The following is a 9,339-nucleotide window of genomic DNA, read 5'->3' on the forward strand; positions in this document are numbered from 1 at the left end:
TATCCCAGATCCTTTGCTTAATTTCAGATTTAGCTTTTATAGTAACCAAGGGCTGTTATTTATTTATTTATTATTTCCATTTGTTATCCCGCTCTTCCCGGCCAAAGCCAGGCTCAGAGCAGCTGCTAGGAGAATATCTAATAGACTGCAATTTCTCTGAAAGGGTCCTTTCCCATTTTGACTGAAAGGTGTCTGTTAAGGTCAGAGGTGCAAGACCAACACAAAACGCATCCACTTTAATAGAACTGCTGATTCCCAGATCCAAGTTTCCTGTAAAAATAAGATGTCCCAGTTACACAGGGAGTTTAAAAAACAGGAATTTGATGTGCCACCCTCCTAGATTCCAAGACAGCATCTTTAATAATCAATCTTCCAGGATTTTATTCAGGTCTTCTCTTGGATCGTGATAAAAATGGCTGTTTCTTGTGGAGGTTGCAAGATCAAGATGAATTGGTTCAGAAAGGTGCATGCCCAGCTCATGCTCCGTCGAATAACCGTTAGGTAACTCCTTCTGGGCCCCAACTTTAGTTACAGCTGAGCTAAGGGATGTATTTATAGCTAGATCAGCTGGATCCATGTCTTTAGTGTCCCGTTCCAGAAAGAAGGGCATGCTCTGCATTGCTGGAGTTTCCTTCATTGTCAAAAGTTTATGCCCTAGCCATTCCAGTCTTTTGGTTATGGCTAACTGTTTGTCCCCCAGCGAGCCTCACTCCGCTTTAATTGCAAAGGGCAGCAAAGGGAAGACTGGATTCGAACTCTTCCTTATCCTAGCCGATGCTCATTCTGGTCTCCATGAGTCTAAGGAGGGGTCCTGAGGTCCTGAGGTTCAGGAGGAGAGGGAGTTAGGATGGAGCCACTGGATGCAAAGGAGTCCCAGCTGCTTGTGGGTCAGGAAAAGGCCCTCTTCTGTTCCCTGAGAATCGCGTGGAGGATGCGGAGCAGCTTCTGGCCGGGCTCACTGGCTTGAGCCACGCAGGCATCGGCTGTGCTGCTCTAAGACTGGTGGAGGCTGGACTGTCCATCAGCTGGGGTGGGAAAGGGATGGGGGTCGAATCCCTTTGTCTCCCCTTTGCCTCCCTTTGCAATTCAACCGGAGTGAGGCTCGCTGGGTCAAACGAGGCAGCCTCTGACCAGTGCAGAGAGTCCATCTAAGGGTTAAGGAGGGAAATCCTGAGTTCCTAGAGAGGCAGCCACCGAGAAGACCAGGGGACTCCCTCGTATTCCTCCGGTGAAGTGGAGAAGAGGCGGTACCCGAAGGTTGGGAACAAGAGGTAAACTGTGAGATGAGGTTTCCTTTGCAAAACTCCTCCCTGGTTTCGAGCAAGAGACAGCCCAGAGGAGGAGCAGCAGCATTTGGGGTCTTGCATTTGGGGTCTTGCAAACAACCCTGCAGGATTCACTCCCCGCAGACCCCAAAGTGCAGCAAGAAGACCCCTTTCCCCCCCTTAACACCCATGCACCGGCGGGCTCCACTTTGCAAAGCCTTTTCCCGCTTGCTCTCTGGGAGCTCCTCTTCCTCGGTTGCTCTCTGCAAAAACTCTAGCAAAATCGCCTCCGTTTTGGCATCTGGTTGCAATCCTGCCCATGAGCCAGACTTTGTTGTGGGGCAGGCGGGGGTCCCAGAAGGCCTGCAGGTTTGTCCCTTGCTGTTCGGGAAGAGCAAGCTTGGGTTTTTGGAGGGTTCCTTTTTCCCACTTCTGCAGCTTGGCACACTTTGGGTGGCCTTTTTGCTAGGGCCAGATCTCTGCCTCGCTGGAAACCTGCCTCTCCCCTTGGGGGGGTTTGCAGGGAAACCTGGGGAAGATCCAGCCCCCCTTCTCGATGAGCCACCAAGATCTCAAAAGTCATCCTTGGGTCGCTCAAACCGGCCACAAACTCCGAAATGTCTCTGCCTCGCTTTGCTTTCTTGTAGGGTAAAAAATATTCACTTACAAATGGGAACCCGCAGGGAATTGTGGAAGGCCTCTCATGCCCCCCCCCCCAGCATCTCCTCTTTCCTGAAAGCCCCCTTAGTCTCTCCCCTTTTCCTGCCTCCTCCTCGCCTTCACACACATGAAGCTGCCACAGGCTCTACCCACCCCCACAAAAAAATACTAACCTGGAGATAGCAGCCCCATCTCCTTCCCACACAACAGCTAACTTACCTTTATCTTCAGCCCTCCCCCCTGCCCCGCCAGCAGCTCTTGCCTAGGAAAAGTGTGACCCAGTTGTCTGGCGTCTGCCACTGGGCCAGGCCCACTTGCATGGGTGGGAACCCTCAAGGACTTGTGGGGGGGGCACCTCAGCTACATTTATTTATTTGGTTCATTTATACCCTTCCTTTCTCCGCAATGCAGACAAAAGCAGCTCACGTATTTCTCCTCTCCAACTTTGTATCTGCACAACAAGCTTGTGAAGTAGGTTAGGCTGAAAGTATGTGACTGGTCCAAAATCACCCAGTGAGCTTCCGTAGCGAGATGGGGATTCGAATCTGGCTCTCGCAGGCCCTGCTCTGAACGCTACACCAGACAGACCTTCACAGGGGAGCTGCAGTTGAACAGTTTCAAGCAGCCAGGCCTAGTGTAAGCACTTGTCCCATCGAAAACCAAAAGCCACACCACGAGACTCAGTAGTCCAAAAGAGATGGTTTAATGGTTTCACAGGCTAGCAGAACTTAGAGATCCAAAGACAGGAATGGGGGGGGGGGGAATAGGTATTCACTTGATTATAGAGAACACCAGAAGGCAACAGCAATACAGTCTCATGAGATAACCCCAAACAGTCTAGCAATGCTGAGGCTCCCACGGGCAGCCTCTAGCTTCAAAGGAACAGGAATGCAAGCGTTAGAAAAACAATCCTTGAACGGGAGTCTGACAGAAAACGAAACTATCCCAGAGGCAGCGAGCAGGCCTGACATTCTGCTCCCCTTAGGGCCCCCCTTCATCCTGGAAAGGGGACGGCTTGTTGGGGTAGGCTGTGTGGAAAGCGAGCACTAGGTGCAGATACGTCTTGTGCACGTACCCACTCGTCATAAGCAGGGGGGAAGTGCTTCCAATGAGCCAGGTACTGAAGAGAGCCGTGACAAATACGAGAATCCAGGATCTTAGTAACTTCGAAATGCTCCCCCACCACCACCATCACCGGTTGAGGTGGCAAAGGCTCGGGATGCCACTGCGAGGAAGCCACATGAGGTTTCAAGAGGCTGACATGGAATACTGGATGAACACGCCTCAGTGTTTTGGGAAGGGAGATTTCCACAGTGAACGGATTAATGATTCGAGAAATGGGATAAGGTCCCACGTATTTGGCACTGAGCTTGTTACACGGGCGGGTGGGCCGGAGGTTTTTGGTTGACAGATAGACCAAATCTCCCACTTTAAAGTCCTCGCTAGGAGATCGGTGCTTGTCCGCCTGAACCTTGTATTTACGTTTAGCCCGTTCCAGATTTTTCACCAGCCAGGGCCAGGTGGTATGGATTATGTTCACCCAATCTGTCACCTCCTTACAACCCTCCTCCCCTGAAACGTCAACATGGCCAATAGGACCGAAGTCCTGGCCATATACAGCTTGAAAGGGGCTGAAACCAGTGGATTGGTGTACAGCATTGTTATACGCATATTCCGCAAAAGGCAGCAACCCAACCCAATCGTCCTGGTGGTAGTTAACATAACAGCGGAGATAACATTCCAAGACTGCATTGACCCGTTCGGTTTGCCCATCAGTTTGGGGGTGGAAAGCACTAGAGAGACCTTGTTCCACCCCGACTAGTTTGAGGAAAGCCCTCCAGAATTTGGCAACGTAACTACTTCCGCGATCGCTGACCACCTTGCGCGGAAACGAATGCAGTCGGAAGACATGTGACACAAAGAGGCGGGCCAACTTTGGGGCGGAGGGAATACCAGCGCACGGGACAAGATGCACCTGTTTAGAAAACAAGTCAGTAATAACCCATAAAACTGTTTTCCCCTCACTGAGCGGGAGATCAGTCATAAAATCCATAGCAATCACTTCCCAGGGTCTAGAAGGCACCTCTAAGGGTTGCAATAGTCCAGGGGGCTTCCCTTGGGATTGCTTGACAGTAGCGCAGACTGGACAACTGCGGATGAAGGAGTCCACGTCGGTACGCATGCCCGCCCACCAGAACTGCCTGTGCAATAAGTGGAGAGTTTTCAAAAAGCCAAAATGTCCTGCGGTTTTGGCTCCGTGGGCCAAACGTAAGACCTCCTACCGAAGTACTTTGGGCACATACAATTTCGAGTCCTTGTACCAACACCCATTCCGTTCCAACAAACCTGGAGGCAGCGCTTGAGCGGTGTGTTCGGCTAGGCACTGGGCCCAAAGGGAGTCCAGGAAGGAGTCGGGCAGGGTAACCCCCACCGCGGAGGGGGGCGAAGCAGGGCTTGCTGGTTGCGGCGATGAGGTGGAGGGGAGAACTGGTTGATCTGGGGCAATAGGCGTAGGGGTTGTAGGTGGGTCCGGTGAGGCAGTTGATTTCCTGACAGAGGCCCTTGCGTCCGTTATTTGGGGCTGGGACTGGAGTAGAGTTTGGGACCGAGTTTGTACAGCCAAAACTGGTAGAGCTTCCCTTTGTGCTGGGGTGAATAAGGAGACCGTGGGACGGTCAATTTTCACTGGATATTGAGGAAGCCTGGAATGAGCATCAGCCAGCACGTTTTGCTTTCCAGGCACATGCTTGAGCACAAAACGGAATTGAGCAAAGAAGTCCGCCCAACGTTGCTGTTTTGCAGACAGTTTGTGGGCCCCCGTGAGGGCTTCTGCCTAGGGCTGTATCGTGTTGCCGTGGTGAGGGCGCTGAGGGTGGTGCTCCTTCTCCCCAAGCCCATGCTCCCCAAGCCTGCGCTGGCGCCCTCCCTCTCCTTGCACCAGCGGCCGCAGCTCAGCTGTTTGTCGGGCACCCTGGCTGTCTTCAGTTTGGACAGGGGAGGCTGTGGCTGAGCACCTTGCCATGCCCCCCCTCTCAGCTGAGCTGAGCAGGGCAGCTCAGCTGTTTGTCGGGGCGCCCCACCCATCTTCAGAGGGTTCAGTCCTCTCTCTCTCACTCACTTGCAAGGGTTTTTGGGAATTGTAGTTCACAGGAAAGAGGAGACAAGGCTGCAATGGAACAAAAAGCCCCTGTTCTTTTATGGATCCTTCCTGTTCTTTGTGGCGAGAATATTTTAAATTACATTTGTGTTAAGAAAAAACAATTTTATTAATCTGTAGCCTTTACTAACCTATAGCTTAGGAACCATATGAAGATCTGACTTTTAGTTAACCCTAGTTAACCCTAGTTCCAGTTAGGACTCTGACCTAAAGGGTCATAGGAAATTGCATTGCTAGGAGCTAGTCAAGAGATGGATTGACTCAATAAAGGAAGCCACAGCCTTCAATTTGCAAGATCTGAGCAAGGCTGTCAAAGATAGGACATTTTGGAGGGCTTTCATTCATAGGGTCGCCATGAGTCGGAAGCGACTTGACAGCACTTAACTTAACTTAAGGAGCTAGTCACCCAAAGCACATTAAGTGCTCCAACGTTCAGAGGGGCAAGGCCATTCTGCTCATTTAGGGGGAGATTGTTCTGTCTGTCAGCCAATGTACTAAAACAATCAGTTATCAGACCTGGACATTGAAAGAATTATTATGGAACATAAGATTTTCCAAACAACTTATAGCCATGATTTGTGAAAACTCATCTCCTGACTAATTTGGAAGGAGGGGGCCATTTGAGACCTCTCACACACAGTTCAACCTATAAAAGACTAGTCCAGAGGCCCAGTCCTTTGTCCTTCCATGGAGAGACCAGAGCTCCACTTGGTGGTTGCCATCTCTCTTTGGAATGACCCAAAGGCCTTTGTTACTATCTGTCTGTGAGTTTGTTAAATTCTGTCATATATATTTAGTTAAGTATTACCTTTCCCTATGTCTTATATTCTTTTGTGAATCCAATAAAACTGCATGGTTACTGTTATCTGTTCTGTGTGCTGTTTAAGAGTGGCTTGTGTGCAAGGTTAAATTCTCTGAACCCTGCACCTGGTAAGTAGCAGGCAGAGAGATAGCTAATCACAAGGGACCGAGGGAAAGGGGGAGGGTAAGGAAAAATTCCCCCCACATTCCTCCTTTCTTATTTCCCTGCTTCCAGGAATTCTCATGTAGAAGTGGGGAATCATCTTCAGTTCTCCTTTGTGGAGGGTTGTGTGCGTGTGCATGCGTGCAGTCAAGTCATTGCTGACTTAAGGCGACCCCACAGGTTTTCAAGGCAAGAGACCTTTGGGGGTGGTTTGCCCATTGCCAGCTTCTGTGTGGACTGAGAGAGTTCCAAGAGAACTGGAAAAATAAATTCTATGACCTGCGTGAAACACTTGAGAAGATAGAAGGGATGCTAAAGGACAGCACAGTTAGTTCTGAAAAAGAAATCCTTAAAGTGTGGAATTCTCTGCCAAATAATTTTAAGTCAATGAAAGCACTTGGGATTGCTTTCCTTACTTTGTTTGGATCATCTTATGCTTGTGAGCAGCTGTTTTCAGCTTTGAATTATATCAAATCTGACACCAGAAACAGGCTAACAGATGACCTGAGTGCCACATGTGTTGTTCTCAAACTTACAAAGTATGAGCCCAGGGTAGACAAATTATCAGCATCCACACAACAGCGAAAATCAAATTAATTGTTCAAAAAATTTGATGATGTCTTCAAAGATATCACAAAAATGGTGAATTACATCATGGCTCGTGCTCTGAATTGTCGACAGTTTCAAGCACTTCTTGAGGAGGTTCAGGCACAGTATAATTGTTTACTTATGTACAATAATGTCCGGTGGCTGAGCAGAGGATGAGTCCTGGAGAGATGCATGCCAAATGCAAACTTTTACCTTTCAATAAAAAGTTGTTTGAATCATTGAAAGCTCTGTTATTGTGTTTCTCTTTTAAGGCAAAATATGTGAATGTATGAGTTGTTTTTTCTAAACTAAAACCTCAGTATTCAGGTTAAATTGCCGTATTGGCACTTGGCGATAAATAAGTGGGTTTTGGGTTGCAGTTTGGGCACTCGGTCTCTAAAAGGTTTGCCATCACTGATCTAGACATTAGGAAGAATACAAAAAGCAGTTCCTCAGTGGATCAGGCTTCCTCGGTCCTAGCAGCTCCATAGCTAACAACTCTTCTGCAAGGGGGAAAAGGTTTTCTTTTCTCAGCAAAACAAACTCACATCTGCCTTGAGTAGAGGCTATTCCTGTCCATGGGAAGGGGCAGATCACCAGTCTTAGATCCTTCTGAGCTAAAGATCTGCCAGGACCCACGAAGGGCCAGACCAAATGATTCAGCGAACCTTAAACGACCCCCGGGCCTGAAGTTCCTCATCCCTGTCCTAGAATGTCTAGACAAACTGCAAACTAACAAGTCACAGGGATCAGATGGTATTCAATTTAGAGTTCTTCAAGAACTCAAATGGGAATTTGCTGAACTCCTAACAAAGATATGTCACATGTCCCTTAGAAAACAGAGTTGCACTTACCTGTAACTGCTGTTCATTGAAGTCTTTGGTGCACACACACATATGGGACTGCGCCTGTGTGCAGGCCTGCCAGCGGAAACTTTATTAGCCTCAGACCTCTAAAGGGGATGCCCCTCCCCTCAGCCGCGGACGGCTTCCCGCCGAACCCACCGCGTGCTCCTGGGGGGGGGGGGGTACCAATCGAACAGACTGTGCATCTCGAGGTGTTCTAGAGCCCGCTGAAGGGGAGGGGGCCATTAGCGCCTTCTTCCATAGTTCCGTGTTGAGGCGGTCAGCCCGGGCATTGCGGGCGCGGGTGGAAAACCTTTGGCAAATTTTGCACGCGGAGACATTATGTCCCTCGCCCAGGCAAAGTAGGTACAGATCATGTTGGTCCGTGTGCGGTACCTTGGTTGCGTACTTTGGACACAGTTTAAACGGCATCTTGGGAGCCATACCGGCCCTTGGCACACGACCAGGGGAACCAAGGCAAAACGAAAGCAGCCCTCCTAGCTGCTATATTGGTTGGACTAGGAAAGCAAATTTTAACAAGCTTAAACTTATGCTGGGTAGAATCTCATGGTCAGAAGTACTTAAGGAGAAGGGAGTTGAAGAAGGGTGGGTGTTTCTTAAAAATGAAATACTGAAGGCGCAATCACAAACCATTTCTATGAGAAGGAATAATGGGAGGAGCCTAAGGAGGCCAGGGTGGCTCCATAAACAGCTTTTTACAGAGTTGAGAAATAAAAAACTCATTTAGGAAGTGGGAGAGCCTTATCACCAAAGAGGAATATAAACAAATAACTAGTGCTTGTCAGGAGAGTGTTAGGAAAGCTAAAGCTCAGTATGAGCTTAGGCTAAAGAGGGATGCTAAACACAACAAAAACCGGTTCTTTTCCTATGTACAGAGTAAGAAATAAGAACAAGGACAAGATAAGCTCATTGTGGGGACCAGAAAGTGAAATTGTAACAGGAGATGAAGAGAGGGCAGAACTCCTCAATTCCTACTTTTCCTCAGTCTTTTCTTGTGAGAGGAGCAGTCCTCAACATGGCGTAATCAGAACACATGATGAGGGAAGGGATGTGCAGCTGAGGATTGGCATTGGGGTAGTGCACAAACACCTAGTTTCTTTAAATGAAACAAAGACCTCAGGGCCGGATGAATTGCACCCAAGGGTACTTAAAGAACTTGCAGATGTAATTTTTGAGCCTCTTACCATTATTTTTGAGAATTCTTGGAGAACAGGCGAGGTGCCAGAAGACTGGAGGCGGGCAAATATTGTCCCCATCTTCAAGAAGGGGAAAAAGGAGGATCTGGGTAACTACCAACCCATCAGGTTTTTGAACAAATCATCAGTCAGTCCTTGAACATTTAGAAAGGATGGATCTGATGACTAAGAGGCAGCATGGGTTTCTCAAGAACAAGTCATGTCAGACTAATCTTATCTACTTTTTTGAGAAAGTTACTACCTTGCTGGATCAGGGGAATGCTGTAGATATAGTTTATCTAGATTTCAGTAAGGTTTTTGATAAGGTTCCCCATAATATTCTTGTTGACAAATTGGGAAAATGTGATTTAGAACCTGTTACTTTTAGGTGGATCTGTAACTGGTTGACAGATCGAACCCAAAGAGTGCTCGTTAATGGTTCCTCATCCACTTGGAGAGAAGAGACTAGTGGAGTTCCTCAGGGATCTGTCCTGGGCCCTGTGTTGTTCAATATCTTTATAAATGACCTGGATGAAAGAATAGAGGGGATGCTTATTAAATTTGCAGATACTAAATTGGGAGGGGTAGCAAACAGGGTAGAAGACAGAGCCAGGATACAGGATGATCTTGACAGGCTGGAGACTTGGACCAATAAAATGCATTT

This window comes from Euleptes europaea, chromosome 1, assembly GCF_029931775.1.
Source record: "Euleptes europaea isolate rEulEur1 chromosome 1, rEulEur1.hap1, whole genome shotgun sequence".
Classification (NCBI taxonomy): Eukaryota; Metazoa; Chordata; class Lepidosauria; order Squamata; family Sphaerodactylidae; genus Euleptes; species Euleptes europaea.